The 18,849-nt window shown below is 34.6% G+C and overlaps 1 pseudogene; it reads right to left on the bottom strand.

The window, feature by feature from the left end:
• Positions 1-9,926: 9,926 nt before the first annotated feature.
• Positions 9,927-13,709, bottom strand: LOC149553202 (cytochrome P450 750A1 pseudogene; annotated as a pseudogene).
• Positions 13,710-18,849: the final 5,140 nt, after the last annotated feature.

The raw sequence follows: 18,849 nt of genomic DNA, 5'->3' as shown, positions 1-18,849 counted from the left end.
TTCCTTGTATACCAAGCATTCCTAAAGTTTACTTTGCAAAGACAATGTCTAGTGAGCTCACTCAGGCGTTGAAGGAATTTATGGCAGAAAATAGTGTTAACCGAGTTCATAGGGTTAAAAAAGGAAAGTTGGACAGAATTAGTGCTAATTGAGCTCACTCATTTACCAAAGGATTTTTGCAAGTTTCTAGTGTTAACCAAGCTTTTGTTGGTTAACACAAGAAATTGTCTCAGAACCAGTGTTTATCGAGCAAGGTTGGCTAATGAAGGATTTTGTTATTTTGGCATATGAAGCTTAACTATTTCAAGTATTGGTTCTAGTCGACTATGGTAATGATTATTGGTCACTCTAATTTGTAATGAGCCAACTTGACAACTTAGAAGGTATAAAAAAATGTCAAGTTGAGATTTTCAAGTGTGTGTGCAAGTGTGTTGATTGAATTGAAAAAGGAAAGAGAGGGAGAAAACTTGAAGGATAAGCAAGTATTCTTGTGAAGCAGAAAAGTGATATTCGATCTGGAAGGATCTAAGTATAAGTAGAACAGAGATTTGGATTTAGTAATTTAGTTGCATCACAATCAGGCGATTTCATTGTTAATTTCTAATCATTATAGTAGTGATCTAAAATCTCTTAACAGAGTTGGTTTAATAGCCAATTGTAAATCCTCTAACAAGGTGACAATTCCATTAAATTTTATTAAGACCTCTTGCAAGGCCACTCCTAATAGGGTGATTAAATCCTCTAACAAGGTTACACCTAATAGTGTGCCTTGTTACCTTTAACAGGGTTGGCTCCTAACAGGGCTCACTTTAGAAGAGTGAAAAATAGTAACCAGTTACATTGGTGGTTTTTCCCAAACTGGGTTTCCTCAATAAATCTTCGTGTCTCATGTGTTCATGTTATTTTTCTTATGCTAAAATTAATTCACACTCTGCATATACTAAGTTACAAAATTCTTTGAGTGTTTACCAAGTGACAACAACAATCAATTTTCTCAATCTAAATTCTATTGTTGACATCTAAGGGATCTGGGATTTATTTTAGTAGTAATTGATTCACCCCTCTCCCCCTCTTAGTTACTCCTTCTATATTTCCAACATTATTCTCATGTTTGGTTACTCAATTGGCTCATAGTTCTTCATACCATCCTCAATCAGATGGGAAAATTGAGGTTGTTAATAAATGTTTAGAAGGATATCTATATTGTTTCACTTTAGGAAAATAATCTCAATGGGTATATTGGCTACCTCTTGTAGAATGGTGGTACAATACTTCATTTTATAGCTCATCAAAAAATGTCTTCATTTTTTGCACTTTATGGATATCATTCTCCTTCCATCACATCATCATTAAAGGTGTCACCAAAAGTTTAGGCAATAGATGACCACTTGCTTCATAAACAATAGGTACTTTTAGGACTCAAGGAGAATTTAGCTATGGCACAAAATTGAATGAAACAACAAGTAGACCAACATCGTAGTGAAAGAAATTTTGAAGCTAGGGACTGGGTCTTCTTGAGATTGCAATCTTATAAACAAATCTCAATGAGACAACAAAAAAATAATAATAAGTTGTCTCCAATATATTATGGACCATACCAAATCATGCAAAATATTGGAAGTATTGCCTACAAGCTTGAGTTTCCACCAACAACAAAGATACATCTAGTTTTTCATGTTTCTTGTTTGAAGAAGGTAATTAGGCAGAATATTCCTACTCAAATATTACTACTAGAACTTGATGACGAAGGAAGAATAATTTTTGAACCAGAGTGCACTCTTTAAACACATATAAATAAGTTGAGGAACAAAACCCTAACCCAGTATCTCATCCAATGGAAGAACTTACTAGTTGAAGAGGCCACATGGGAGGATGAGGAGTTCATTCAAAAGAATCCACACTTTGTTAGCATTGAGGACAACGCTTCTTTCAAGAGAGGGAGCATGCTACACCCTTAATATTGGGGTATATAAGGTTATGAATAGTCAACTTGTGGCTATCTTAATCCTTAATTAAGTCATGTTATCATTATTCTATTATTATTTAGGTAGGTAGGTTGGCCTAGCTATTATGTAGGGTTGTGTCTATTCAACCTAAGCATAATTAGGTATATATAGGAGGTTGCGAGTCTTATTTCAACATCAAATTGTGAAGTGTGTTCTTATTGGAGATATTTGGTGGTTGCCCCCTCAAAGTGGCCTATTACTCTCAACTATTATCAAGCATTTATATAATATTTCGTATTATTTCTTCTATTATGAAAGTTATTTCATTACACATTTCCAATATTTGGCCTAAATGGATTTTTTCATTTAATCATGTTAAAGGGGCTCTTTGGGGGAGTTAGTGTTTTTTTAAGAATAAAACTTCACTAAGCATTGGTATTTCAAATTCTAGGGATAATTGACAATTGGGTATTGTGAAATCATTAAAGTCCCCTACCTCATTTTAATTTTTTAATATGTAAAATCCTAACAACACTATCCTCAAGAAATAGTTATGAAATTTTTTGAGCCCTTTCCATAAACTATCTAAAACCTATTTCTATTTTCCTTGGTGGGTATACTAATGTAGTGCTACATGAATCTAATAATTCAAGAGGAATAATCCCTCCTCCAAGGTCCATTGAAAACTTTAAAACATTTGTAACTTAGAATGAGATAAATGTGATTGCATTCCTACTAATGGAACCTGGACCAATATAAAAAAAGAATGGGTTGAAATTTAGATTTTTATTTTAAAATATTCTAGAAGAAAATAATTTAATTTTATGATTCTTTCAAGCCCATAACATCACTATGAGATACAAGTGCATGTATATATACAATGTTTTATGGGTTATGTATAAATGCTTTAATTATATGACATTTAATTAAAAAAATAAATTATTGTCACAAGCCAAACTTGTTTCCACATTTTCAATTTTAACATTGTAATTTATCTAAAATTTAAACATAATGAATATTTTGTTAGAATCTTCAATATCATGGTCTACACAATATCGTCCCTCTTGCAATGTTTTCTTTTAGTCCTACCACGTGAGTACTAAAAAAAACTTGATGCTTTAGTATTATTAACAAGAGCTCTAGAAGAGCTTGAATCTTTGCCTTGTTCTATTGGCCATTGATATTTTGAAAATAAAATAAGGAAGAAATTTAAGAGTAAACATTGAAATCTATAATTTATCTCATAGACTAGAAAATTTGAAGAAAGAATATTATTTTAAATATTTAATAAGATATAATTATTTCTTGTTTATATGTATATGTATATATATGTATATATGTATATGTATATATATTACATATGTATATATATACATATATATACATATGTAATATATATATACATATACATATATACATATATATAGATATATGTATATATACATATATATATGTACATATATGTACATATATATGTATACATATACATATATATACATATATATGTACATATATATGTATATATATATATATGTACATATATGTATATATTTATGTACATATATGTACATATATATACATATATATGTACATATGTATACATATATATGTATATATATGTACATATGTATACATATATATGTATATATATGTACATATGTATATATATGTACATATATATACATATATATGTACATATATATACATATATATGTACATATATATACATATATATGTACATATATATACATATATATGTATACATATGTACATATGTATATATATGTACATATATATATATATATATGTATTATATATATATATATATATATATATATATATATATATATATATATATATATATATGTATGTATGTATGTATGTATGTATGTATGTATGTATGTATGTATGTATAGGTTAAAATACTAATAGCAAATTAATTGAATATTCAATATATTATTCTAATAGAAGATTAGAACAACTCCATTTCCTATTTTAGGAAATGATCTCACCACCATCTCGTAGTATCATCATAAATGAAAATAAATTTTAAGGAGATAACCGTGTTATCCATCTCTCAAAATGAATCCACCAAAACCATCTAACTGCAGCTCAAGATCCATGAATATGAAAGAAAGCATAAAGCCCCCAAAACTAACATTGGAAAATGCCTCTCAAGTGGTAAACTATAGAGTAGACCAAGAGTGGAGAATGAGAATGATCCTCCAAGATATGAAAGTCATTGTGACTTATCCAAGAACAATCTTCTCATAGATCTGTATTGAACTCATTTCCATTGACTAACAATTTGTTTATCATTCATCCCAGATTTCAAAGTGAAAATGACCCTAACATATTTGGAGCATCAACTCCACTAATAAAAGACAAATAATGAAGCACCAACTTAATCTTCCTAATAATGACATTATATGTATTCAAGTGACTAGAATTGCTTCCAATTCTTTTGAATCATTCTTAATCTTTGGAAAAAATAGAGTTGTCCATTTCTTCATGATAAAGGGGATTTTAGGGGAGTTAGTGGTTTTTAAGAATACATTTTCACTAGGCATTGGTATTGTGGCTTCTAGGGATAATTGACTGCTGGCTATTGTGAAAATGTTAAAGTCCTCTTCCTCATATTGGTTTTTAAATACAAACAATCCTAGCAATATTATCCTCAAGAAATAGTTATAAAAAAATTTGAGCCCTTTCCATAAACTATTTGAAACATATTCCTATTTTCCTTGGTGGGTATACTAATGTAGTGTTGCATGAATCTAATAATTTGAGAGGAATATTCCCCCTGCAAGGTCGATTGAAGACATTAAAATCTTTGTAACTTTGAATGGGATTTATGATTTCATTCCTACTAGTGGAACCTAGACCAGTATAAAAAATGGGTTCAAATTTAGATTTGTATTTAAAAATATTCTATAAGAAATGAAGTTAATTTTGATGATTCTTTCATGCTCATAACATCACTATGTCATACATGTGCATGTATCGTAAGGTGGCAAGAAATATACAATGTTTTATGATTTATGTACATAAATTCTTTAAATATGATATTTAATTAAACATTTTTTTTAGAATACATTACTCTCGCAAGCCAAATAAAACATAATGAATATTTTGTTAGGAAGCTTCAATATCATGCTCTCCTCAATACTATCCCTCCTCCACTATTTTCTTTTGATCCTACCATGTGAGTACTAAAAAAAACTTGATGCTTTAGTCTTCTTAACAAGAGCTCTAGAAGAGCTTGAGTCTTTGCCTTGTGGTATTAGGCATTCGTATTTTTAAAATTGTTGCCCGATTTTTAAAAATTGTCTCAATTCCTATCTTATTAATGCTATGGACATTTTTGAAATATGCCTTGTTTTAACTAGTAAAATGGTCACTTCCTCTTTGAGTTTTTGAGAAAGTATGTCCTTCAATGCCTCCAGCTCATTCCTAGCACTTTGAATTTTCAAAATCTAGCTTCTGAGTCCAAAGCTATCGCAGGTTAATGGAAGAACCAAAAATATGTATTTTCAATTGCATCATTAACCATTAACCTCTCAAAAGGTTAAGATTAAGCTCCAAAATACGTATCTTGGAGGTGATTAATTAACCTCTCCTATTCTCTCCCCTGTCATTAACCTCATAAAAGGTTAAGGTTAAGCTCCAAAATATGTATTTTGGAGGTGGTTAATTAACCTCTCTGATCAGATTAGGAATGGATTTCAAAATGGTCACTACCTATCATCTGACATAATGCTAAAAATGAGAGGTTGCGCTGTATGAAGAATGTGACCCAAATGGAGTATGATCTAGATTTATTTAACATTGTGGTAGTACTAGATTTTAACATTAGAGCAATGGAGAACAAGAGTCTTAATTTATGCATCTCTAGAAACTGCAACTAATGCAAACTATGCTACAATCTTAGGTGTTATTGACTATGAGTATTTCCACAACTAGACTGGCAATAGGGTAACATGTCGTGATTGGTTTTAGCTAAGCTTGAAGGAAGGGCTTATATATTTTAGAGATCAGGAGTTCTCCTCTAACATGGGAACTCGTGCTGTTAAGAGAATTGTAGATGTTGCAAAGCTTTGAAATTATCAATTTCCTCTAGATGCAGGTCCCATGGCTCATCTAGTAAGGCCACATTGCTATATTAAGATGGACAATTTTTATACTATAACGGTCTATGAGAAGGGTGCAAAAGTTGTTAGAATGTACAAGACTTTGCTAGGGCAATCAGGGTTTCGCTAGGGAATGAATCTTTATTTTGAAAGACATGATGGACAAGTAGTAACATGTGAAGATTTCTTCACTACTATGTGTGATGCCAATGGTGCAAATTTTTCTAATTTTTTGTTATGGTATTTGCAAGCTAGAACTCCTATTTTAAAAGCGATGTCATCCTATGATTCTAAGGCCCACACATTTACACTCAAGTCATGCAACAAATTCCTCCTACTTCTGGTCAACCTGTTGAAGAGCCAATGTTTATACCAGTGGCAGTTGCATTGTTAGATTCTAATAGATATGATGTTCCCCTGACTTCAATTTATATTAAATTAGATTACAAATATATTAAATTACACATTTTAAAGCAAGAGGTGTGCATTAAACTAAAAAGAGTTGCTTTAATGTAATTTCTATACTATATTTTATTTTAGTGACTGGAGAATAATACAAACTGCTAAATAATGGAAATATACATTTCACCTAAATTTTTTTGCTTAAAAAATAGATTTACTATTAAAAATATTTAAGAAAAGTTTACTATAACATTTAATTTTAAAAAAAATTATTATAAAATTTAAAAAATTAATGAATATCAATTTCTACATAGGTCACATATAATTTAAAATGTATATATAAGAACTTGTAACTATAAAACCTAACTTAAAAGTATATTAAAAGAATTTCTAAAGTGTCTTCATTCAATGTATTTAAAACTTATTTAGAAACATACTTTAAGCACAACTCTTACATAAAAAACAAAGCAAAGAGAATAAAGCCCACAAAAAAAGCTTTTCTATTTTTTTTGCTACCAGTCTATCATTGTGGAAGTTTTTCCTTGTGGAAGATTTTGCCTCACTTATCATGTTCCAAAAATGTGTAAATAAAAAACTAATAAAGTATCCTAACGTTGAGTTGCCTTATCACAAAAATTACCCACTTAACAAACACCTTATAGGATTCAAATGTCTAATGAAACTATATCATCACAACAATCACTGAAAGCAAATAAATCTCAAAGCATGCTCTCATGCTCCAACTATACACATTTCGAAACAACATAACCATAAGATCTCAGTGATAACAACAACCAAACTGATTGCTCCAATTCAAAAAATTAATCCACAAAATCTGAAATAACATCCATAGAAAATTGTAATCCATCAAATCACTCATACCTCAAAGGTATCCAACATAAATAAACTCATACTAATGACACAACCAACCCATAGATTGCAACCTAAATTTACATATGTGAACCAATCAATGAAGACCAAGTAAATACAACAAGTCCCACCTCATGGGTAATCTAAATTGGAAATATCAAAGGCATAGAAAGTCTACTAATAACAACATAAGGAAATTGTGACCATGTAATAACAAGGACCATCCATAAAGTGATAAAAATCATGTACAAAAACCATCACAAGTAACATTTCTCTTGTCCAATCTCCACAATTCTCCCATGTTCTACACATCCAACAAAGAAAAGAGATAAAGGAATCACCATGTTATCAACAAACACTAATAAAGTACAAATGATAACATATGACCACAAATAAGTGACCACGACAACTCAAAAATGTCTCATAACACAAAGTTATGTGAACCCAAATGTCCAAAAAGATAAACAAGACCAAAGAGAAAACCTACAAATCACAAGCATGTAGCATGTCCTTACACAAACACCTTGAAATGTAAATTATGCTAGGTATGCTCTCATTCACAACCCCAATAGAAAAGCCACAACAACATCAAAAATTGTCCAACCTGAACAGATCAAACATAGCATGATATCATGAATCTATATGGATGTAAGCCTCTCATAGAGGATTAAAGCAACTCCATTTCCTATTTCAATAAATCATCTCACTACCATTGCCTAATATCAGTATGAATGAGAATACATTTTAAGAAGATAACCATACTATCCATCTCTTATAATGAATGCTCTAGAACCATCTAGCTACAACTCAAGATCCATGAATATGAAAGAAAACATAAAGCACCTAAAAGTAACATTGGGAAATACCTCTCAAGTGATAAACTATTGAGTAGACCAAGAGTGGGGAATAAAAATTCTCCTCCATGATATGAAAGTCGTTATTAATTATCAAAAAATAATCTCCGCATAGGTCTATATTGAACTCATTTCTATTTGCTAGCAATTTGTTGGTCATTCATTCTAGGTTTCAAAGTGAGAATAACCCTAACATATTTGAAGTATCAATACCCCTAATAAGAGACACATAACGAAGTGTCAACCCATTTTTTTGATAATGACATTATACTTCTTCAAGAGACTAGAATTGCTTCCAATGCTCTGGACTCATTCTTGATATCTGGCCTAAATGGATTTTTTCAATTATTTATGTTAAAGGGGCTTTTGGGGAGTTAGTGGTTTTTAAGAATAAATCTTTAGTAGGAATTGATATGTTGGCTTCTAGGGATAATTGATAGTTGGGTATTGCGAAATCATTAAAATCCCCTTTGTCATTTTGGATTTTTAATATGTATAGTCCCAACAACACTATCCTCAAGAAATAGTTAGCAAATTTTTTGAGCCCTTTCCATAATTTATTTGAAACATATTCTTATTTTCCTTGGTGGGTATATTAATGTCGTGTTGCATGAATATGACAATTTGAGATGAAAAATTTTCCCTCCAAGGTCCATTGAAGACTTTAAAAGATTTGTAACTTAGAATGAGCTTTATGATTGTATTCCTACTAACGAAACCTAGACCAATATGAAAAATGGCTTCAAATTTAGAATTTTTTTTAAAAATATTGTATAAGAAAAGATATTAGTTTTATGTTTCTTTCATGTTGATAACATCACTATGACATACAAGTGCATGTATCTTAAGGTGACAAGAAATAGACAATATTTTATGAGTTATGGACAAATTCTTAACATATTACATTTAATTACATATTTATTTTCTCTCACAAGTCAAGCTTGTTTCCATATTTTCAATTTTAGCATTTTAATTTATCTAAAAATCCAAACCTAATAAATATTCTATTGAAATATTCAATATCATGATCTCCACAATATTGTCCCTCCTCCAATATTTTCTTTTGGTCCTACCATGCAAGTACTTCAAAAAAAAAAAAAAAAAACTTGATGCTTTAGTCTTATTAACTAACACTATTATTATCTCAAACACATGCTAAAGTTTATAAACCTTAGAAAGACAACTATCATATTCCTCCTCTTCTTCTTCCTCTTCTTCTTCCTCTTCCTCTTCTTCATCTTCTTCCTCTTTTAGTGACTATAGAATAATACAAATGCTCAACAATGGAAATATATATTTCACTTAAATTGTTCCGCTTAAAATTTGATTTACTATTAAAAGTATTTAAGAAAAGTTTACTATAACATTTATTTTGAAATATTTTATTATAAAACAAAAAATGTAAAGATAAGGATACATCACATCACATCACATCACATCACATAAACTAATAGAATAGGCCTAGTGAAAACATTAGCTCCCTCTAGATAAGGTTACATCACATCACATCACATAACATAAACTAATAGAATAGGCCTAGTGAAAACATTAGCTCCCTACTATAAGACTACATCACATCACATCACATCAACTAATAGAATAGATCTAGTGAAAGCATTAACTCCCTGCCCCTCTATATATATGAGCAGGAAATTATTATTATAATCTCCAAAGCACACACTAAACAGCTAAAGTTTATAAACCTTAGAAAGAGAAGCATCATATCATATAGTATTTGCAGCGTGACCGGGATATTCTGTTGCAAGCCTCCACTTAGGGTAGGCAAATAAGTGGGTTTTCCTGGGAACAATGATTCCAAAGTGTTCCGCCATATCAACCTCGCCCTCTACAGTCCAATCAAAGCAATAAATGAGCTGAGCCAGTGCGAACTCACTAATAGAAAGACCCATGGTCATCCCAGGGCACCCTCTTCTTCCTGATCCGAATGGCAGCAAGTCGAAGTCCTGACCTTTCACGTCCTTTTTACTCCCCATAAACCTATCTGGCTTAAACTGATGAGCATCTTTCCACACGTTCTCGTCCCTTCTCAGCGCCCACACATTCACAAGCAGCCTCGTCTTCGGCGGAATGAAGTATCCTCCCACGCTGCACCCGTCCGTGGATTCATGCGGAATGAGCAGAGGAAGCGGCGGATGAAGTCGGAAAGTTTCTTTCACCACGCATCCCAACTATTCGAGCTTCTCGACGTCACTCTCCTTTAATCTGCCATTTCTGCCTAACACACGGTCCATTTCTTCGTGTACACGTGCCAGCGTTGCAGGATTCCTCAGCAGTTCACTCACTGCCCATTCTAGCATTGTCACCGATGTTTCCATTCCCCCACTTAAAATATCCTGCGAGAAAAATGGAATAGTTTGAACAATATTCAGCAGCTAAGACCTGTGAAAGTTTCTGAGACTTACCAGAATCATGGCTTTAATGTCGACGCGTGAGACTTTCTGGCCCTCCGTCGCGGCCTTTTCGAGCATCACGTCTACGAAATCTTTAACGTCCCGTTTTCCTTCATCCAACACGTGCTCGTCAATTACTTTCTCAGCAAATGCGTCGAATATTTTGTGAATGGCCTTGTAAGGGGCTGGTGATTCGCGATATGAGATCGAGAGGCCGGATGGGCCTGTGCTGCAAAGCTGGGTGCACACAGGTGTGGTGTAGGCAGACTTGGGTCTAGCCGAGGTGAATGGGACTATGTCGTGTGCTGGGCAGACATGGTTGTGGTGTAGGATCTTGTCTTAGACATGATCCGAGGTGTATGCTTGGGGCTGTGTTGCGAGTGGTTCCCCTCCAACATAGTTGTGGTGTAGGCACGGTGTGCGACCAGCCGAGGTGTGATCTTGGGGCTGTGCTATGAGACGTTCCCTCTAGCATAGTTGTGGTGTAGGCGAGGCGTGGAGCCGAGCTGAGGTGTATCCGTGGAGGGTAAGTGCCGATGTGCATGAAGGATGGCTTGGAGAGTCCATCTCCCTCGAGAGGGTCGAAGCAGAGTAGTCCCTCCCTCTTGTCTTCGGGAGACAGAGGTGACGCAAAGTCTTTAGGAGCAATGAAGTGTTGCTCCACCGTTACGAAACGTGGTGAGGTTTGGTGTGATGACAAGGTCCCTATCTCAGTGTAGCATAGGAGCTGGACCAATGTTGGCAGCCTATTCCCCTTGGGGTTGTTTGGTGTCTGAAAGCTGGGGAAGCGGTTTCCCTAGTCCTGCGGTAGGAGGCAATATGGTTTGTCCGAGTAAAAGCATTGTAGGCTTGAGGTTAGCTGTGTGGGAAAGGTGTCATTGTGCTGGATAGCTAAGTGGTGCGGTATCAGTTGGGTGTGGCCTTGGGTGCACATCCTGGGTGCTTGGGTGCATGGGTTTGCATTGAGGTTGGATCTCAGAGACCGTGGAGGTCAAGTATGGCAAACGGGATGTAGTGTCTCGGAATGATGCTAAGGGGATGCCGAGTCAAGTGGGTAGATCTGTGTCAAGTATCCGAAGGGGTAGTCGTTGGGCATGACTCAAGGAGGTGAGTCATGATGGAAGGCTAGGAACAGAGGCTTGTGATGCATGAGTGAAACGAGTGATACAGATGGGCAAAGTGGTTCAGAGGTGAAGCTACGGAGTGGTAACCGAGTTGGTTCAGCCTGCCAGCATCCCACAAGGTTGGGTGGATCATGGAGCTAGGGTGTGGAACTCAAGTAGGTTGTGCAACACAAAGGGATCCGTGGATTGAGTATGAGACGGCGTGGATGCATGGAGAGGTTGGTTCGAGTGCCCGGAGTGCACGAGGACGTGATGTTCACCAACAAGGGCATGTAGACATAGACTTGGGTGTCGAAGCAATTGGGGCTCATGGTGGGGATCCAAAGTTGGCTAAGATAGATGGTTGTTCCGTGGGGAGCAAGGGTTGGTCTTCAGTGGGCTCTATGGGGAGCTAGGGAGACTAACAAGTGATGGAGTGTCGTGGAGGCATAGTCATGTTGAGGATTGGACTGGAGGACTCTATGAAGTTCAGAGAGGCACTATAAGGGTGTCGAGTATACCGAGCAGGTGTGCGTATGAGCCAGGAAGTTCATAGAGGTATCGTGAAGGTGTCGAGTATGCATTGGGTGTATGCGTATTGAGCTATAAGGTTCAGAGAGATGTCAAGATGGTGTTAAGTATGCTTTGAAGCATATGCATGAGCTAGGGAGTACTCTTGTGGTCTAAGACAGCCAGTGCGGATGCAGTGTTCAGCAAGAGAGTCTAGGTGGTTCTCGATGCAGGGTTGCAATGGTGCAATATTGGGCTCAGGGAGTCAGGTGAGTTGAACAAAGGGAGCTATGGGAGCTCAGTGCATTCTAAGAGTGGCAGGATGATCATAGAGGATCAGGATGTGGTCAAGAGACTCGTGGGAGTTGAGATCACATATGGGGCCGATGTCGGAGTAAGGTGGGCTTATGGGAGTCACTGAGGCGAAGATATCAAAAGGGCTAGGAAGGGGTTCAGTAGGGAGGTTGAATAGGGGTAGAGCCAGAGGCTTGAGGATGCGTGCGTGGAGCACCCAAGGAAGAGAACCAAGAGTAGGATGGTTCGGCATGGGCTTTTATTCCGCAGAAGTGTATGTTTAGGCAGTCAGGTGTGTGGGCATTTGATGAAGAAAAGGAGGCGTAGTCTGGGTGAACGAAAATGGTCGCATCTTATGGTGGATCGAAAATAGGGATAGCCAGTGCCACGCGTGGTTTGAAGATTCTTAAAGAGAAGGTTTAACCTGAGCATAAGCATAAAATCCAGCCCCGTGACAAGCCTGGTTGCGAGCACGGAGCCCTTGCAAGTCGAGCCAGTCAAGAGAAGGAATTAAATCCCCAATTGGAAATGCACCGGCCACATAGAATATCTCGTCAATCATTTGTTTGAAGCTTAACCCTCCAACCAAGTCATTGTCAGAGTACGTTCTACTGGCAAACATTCTGCAGGTGACATTTTGTGTCAGGGACGAGAGTCTCTTGTTCACATCAACGCACCGCACCCCATGCCCGCTCTCTTCCCAGGTGGAGGTGATCATGGCAGAAACTTCTTCCTCTCTCACGAATCTAAAAGACTCGATTCTTTTCACTGTGAGCAGCTCAACCGTGCATAGCTTTCTAATCTGCCTCCATGACTCTCCGTAGGGGCTGAAAGCCATGTCTGTATGATCATAGCATATGTATTTCCCGAAAGTGCACCTGGGTCTGCTTGCAAAAGACATATCATGAGTTTTCAGGAACTCTTGCGCCATGGCAGGAGAGGACACGACAATAGTGGGGACGGAGCCCAAACGGAGAAACATAATTTGTCCGTATTTCTTTGACAATGTTGCAAGAGACTGATGAGGGAGGCTTCCCAAGACGTGTAGATTTCCTATGAGAGGCCATGGACGTGGTCCTGGAGGAAACTTCAATTTTCTGCCATTACTCTTCACCTTATACACAAAACAGTAGAGAACAAAGAGGGTCCCAAATCCTATGGCGACGGCCTCATACTCTAGCCAAGCCATCCTCCAAGAAATGGAACACTGATGAGTTGCGGTATGTGTTCCGCCTATTTATATTGCTTTTCGTTTTTGGGATGAGACATTGTTTAGCTTTGCTTAGTAATAGTCACACTTGAATCGATGGCCAGAATGATCCATCTACTGTCTCGCATTCATTGTTTAAAAAATGAATGGATGAATACATGTTACCGACTGCATAACATGAAAAACGAAAAATTAAGAAAAAGTAAACGAATTTAATGGTTTTATAACTACAATTGATATATTCTAACAATAATCTATGTTTAACTTCCATTTCTTCCACCCTCCCGATACTATCGGAGATTAATAGTTATATAAAATATAATAATAAAAAATGTTTTCCACATTATGCTTAGGTTGACATCATGTAAGATGAGTCCACATGGGACAAATTTGAGCATCTTTTCAATACTTTTATTAGTAATTGTGGGGAGTCCAATAATATTAAATCTTGTTTGATTAATCATAAAAAGGTATAACTAGTATTTGTACGAAAACAAAAAAAGATTGTGCAATGGTTAAATAGATTGTCAGTTAATATATGTTTTAACAAGTATATATTGTATGTTTTCATCAGTTTAACTCTTTTTAAGAGTTCTTTTGGTTTTGCACTTTCAATGATTTCACTATTTACAATAAACACCTAGCCACTTCTACATATATATGAGAGTATAATATATAACTTGCATGCTTATAGCATATGTATGATAGACCTAAAAAAATTGAGTGCAAATCCTCAACCTATATCCATAAATAACGCCAAGAAAATACACCCACACAACTAGCACGTGTCTAATTGGCGTAGACCTATTAATCAATGTCTATGTAATGCAATATGGGTCACTAAAAACAATTGAAATATTGCGACCCTCTTCTACTAAATAGATCATAGACAAAGATCACAAGGTTCTGATGTGTCCATAATGATATTATACAAAGCTTACACTATTATGATAGTCCATAGTGCTTCAATAATTGAAAGATTTGATGAAATTCTTCGCAAAAATCTTTCTGTACACATTTTTTTTACATGACACACCTTTTAGACATTCTATCAAATCATACACTTGCATTATCTAAAACTTCACATTTTGTATGAATCTCTAACAAAATATATCAAGCTATATTATTTAACAAAAAACTCCCTAAATGTTGTGATTTCCATGAGATTATATCTCTTTGTAGGATTTTGTTAAAAAATGAACCCTTTACCTTTTCATGCTCTTTCCCTTTCTTGTTTATAATATGTATTTTCATATATCTCATCTTTCATTCTGTTATAATTTCTATTGAAATTAAGTAGTAGCCAAAATGGGGGCTGGCCCAATACAAAAAAGAGCAACTATTGAGGATCAGTTGGTAATTACTACCAGAAGATTGCCTCACCCACTTTTGAAATTTCAAAAAATTACCCATAACCATAAGAGTGAAGTAGATACTACCATAAGCATCCAGAGTCTTAACAATGTACAAAAGCATGGCCATCAGATCAATATTAGCCCTTCTATCAATCCAAAGAAAAAAACCAAAAGGGGCCTATAGGCTCAAAGTATAACAAAGCAACATAATAAACAAAACAAAACATAACCACACCAGCAAGGGAACTGTTAGTGGTTCATCAGATTTTCCAATAGTAGGAAAAGCCAATTGTTAGCCAAGAAGCCATACAGGGCACAATTTGTCTCCACCTTCTTATCATCAATCCCCCAGTCTTTGTTTGTTTGCATTAGGTAGAGCGTAGTGGCTGTTGAGTGCAATTAATTAAGTTTGTGCCCTCAATTATATTTCCAATATTTTCAACATCTAGAACTTCAATTTTCTCTTCTATAATTTTTCTGGTTGTTGATATGGGGTCCTCTTTGATAATGGGTTTAGTAGAGGGAGACAAGATTTGAGTAGTAATTTTCAAGGAGGGAAAATGCTTAGAATTTTGGAGTGTAGGCCTTTATAAAAATTAAAAAGATAGAATATCAAGGCTTGATGGTACACTGTATAATTTTTACTCTCATGTTTTTTTCCTTATATTCCAAATACAATCATCCATAGAGTGTAATAGGAAGAAAGGAAAAAAAAAATTAAAATATTTCAGAAATAGTTCAAAATAGGGAAATAGTAGTAATAGCCTAAGGATGCCTCGAGTTCTTGTACAGACTAAGGATGGGAATGGGATGATAGTATGACTGGTTCGCCTCATCTTCTTGAGAGGGTTCTCTAGTTCTGCATGTGTCACGTTGAAGGTCTAGGGATTAGAGTAACCAGTCTAGGGTAACTCAATGCTTGAGGGTCTGGGGTCTATTGAGGGACACTAATTGATAGTCCATAATGCTTCACTAATTGAAAGAATTAATGAAATTCTTTGCAAAACTCTTTTTTTACACATTTTTTTAACATGACACACCTTTTAGACATTCTATCAAATCATTCACTTGCATTCTCTAAAACTTCACATTTTTCATGAATCTCTAATAAAATAATCAAGATATAATATTTAACAAAAAATCTCCCTGAATGTTGTGATCGTTGTACATTCCATGAGATGATATCTCTTTGTAGGATTTTGTTAAAAAATGAACTCTTTACCTTTTCATGCTCTTTATCTTTCTTGTTTATTATATGTATTTTCATATATCTCATGTTTCATTCTATTATAATTTTTATTGAAATTAAGTAGTAGCCAAAATGGAGCCTAGCCCAATATAGAAAAAGAGCAACTGTCGAGGATCAATTGGTAATTACTACCAAAAGATTGCCTCGCCCGCTTTCAAAATTTCAAAAAATTACCCATAACCATAAGAGAAAAGTAGATACTACCATAAGCATCTAGAGTCTTAACACAATACAAAAACATGGCCATCAGATAAATATCAGCTCTACTATTAGTCTAAAGAAAAAAACCAAAAGGGGCCCATAGGCTCAAAGTATAACAAAGAACCATAATAAATAAAACAAAACATAACCACACTAGCAAGGGAACCATCAGTGGTTCATCAGATTTTTGAATAGTAGGCAAAGCCAATTATCAGCCAGGAAGCCATATAGGGCACGGTTTGTCTCCACCTTCTTATCAGTAATCCCCTAGTCTTTGTTGGTTTGCATTAGGTAGAGTGTAGTAACCGCTGAGTGCAATTAATTATGTTTGTACCCTTAATTATATTTCCAATATTTTCAACATCTAGGACTTCAATTTTCTCTTCTGTAATTTTTTTGGTTATTGTTGTGGGGTCCTCTTTGGTAATGGGTTTAGTAAGGGGAGATGAGATTTGAGTAGTAATTTTCAAAGGAGGGAAAATGTTTAGAATTTTGGAGTATAGGCCTTTATAAAATTTAAAAAGATAGAATATCAAGGCTTGATGGTACACTGTATAATTTTTACTCTCATGTTTTTCCCTTATACTCCAAAAACAATCATCCATAGAGTGTAATAGGAGGAAAGGTAAATAAATTCATTCATTATTTAAAAAATGATTCTATACAAAGCTTACACTATTATGATAGTCCATAATGCTTCAATAATTGACACATTTAATGAATTTCTTTGCAAAACTCTTTTTGTACACACTTTCTTTTTACATGACACATCTTTTAGATATTCTATCAAATCATTCACTTGCATTATCTAAAACTTCACATTTTGCATGAATCTCTAACAAAATATATCAAGATATAATATTTAACAAAAAAATTACCCTAAATGTTGTGATCATTGTACATTCCATGAGATGATATCTTTTTGTAGGATTTTGTTAAAAAATGAACTCTTTACCTTTTCATGCTCTTTCCCTTTTTTGTTTATAACATGTATTTTCATATATCTCATCTTTCATTCTGTTATAATTTTTATTGAAATTAAGTATTAGCCAAAATTAGGGCTGGCCCAATATAGAAAAGAGCAACTGCCGAGGATCAGTTGGTAATTACTACTAGAAGATTGCCTCACCCACTTTTGAAATTTCAAAAAGTTACCCATAACCATAAGAGTGAAGTAGATACTACCATAAGCATCCAAAGTCTTAATAATGTACAAAAGCATGGCCCTTCTTTCAGTCCAAAGACAAAAACCAAAAGCGGCTCATAGGCTCAAAGTATAACAAAGCTACATAATAAACAAAACAAAACATAACCACGCCAGCAAGGGAACCATAAGTGGTTTATCAAATTTTTCAATAGTAGACAAAGCCAATTGTCAGCTAGGAAGCCATATAGGGCACGATTTGTCTCCACTTTCTTATCATCAATTCCTCAGTCTTTGTTTGTTTGCATTAGGTAGAGCATAGTGACCGCTAAGTGCAATTAATTAAGTTTGTGCCCTCAATTGTATTTCTAATATTTTAAACATCTAGGACTTTAATTTTCTCTTCTGTAATTTTCAAAGGTGAGAAAATGCTTAGAATTTTGGAGTTTAGGCCTTTATAAAATTTAAAAAGATAGAATATCGAGGCTTGATGCTACATCGTATAATTTTTACTCTCATGTTTTTTCTTATATTCCAAATACAATCGTCCGTAGAGTGTAACAAGAGGAAAGGAAAATAAATTAATTTTTAATTTCAGAAATAGTTGAAAATGAGGAAATAGTAGTAATAGCATACCTCTGTTGGAAATATAGAAAGAGTAACTGAGAGGGGGGGGGGGGGGGGGAGGGGGTGAATTAGTTATAATTTCTTATATAACCTAGATAACCTCTAATTAACCTGTCGAAGCTGCTCCCTCCTCTAAAGATAGTTATAATTTTTGATGTAACTACTGGAGTTCAATAGTTATATAAAATATAATAATAAAAATGTTTTCCTCATTATCAATGAAAAATGCTTAGGTTGACATCATTTAAGATGAGTCCAAAGAGGAAAAATTTTGAGTATCTTTTAAATAATTTTATTAGTAATCGTGGGAAGGCCAATAATATTAAATTTTGTTTGAGTAATCATAAAAAGGTATAACTAGTATTTGTACCCAAAAAAATGGTGCAATAGTTGAATCTATTGTAAGTTGAAATATATGCCTTAGCAAATATAAATATTGTATCTGTTCATTAGTTTAACTCTATTTTTGAAAAAATCAGTTTTGCACTTTCAACAATTTCACTATTTATAACAGACGGCTGGCCACTTCTACATATATATGAG

The sequence above is a fragment of the Cupressus sempervirens genome, chromosome 6, assembly GCF_028749045.1.
Source record: "Cupressus sempervirens isolate cs-2001-9-10 chromosome 6, ASM2874904v1, whole genome shotgun sequence".
In the NCBI taxonomy this organism is placed as follows: domain Eukaryota; kingdom Viridiplantae; phylum Streptophyta; class Pinopsida; order Cupressales; family Cupressaceae; genus Cupressus; species Cupressus sempervirens.
This window is presented reverse-complemented; position numbering and strand designations above follow the sequence as displayed.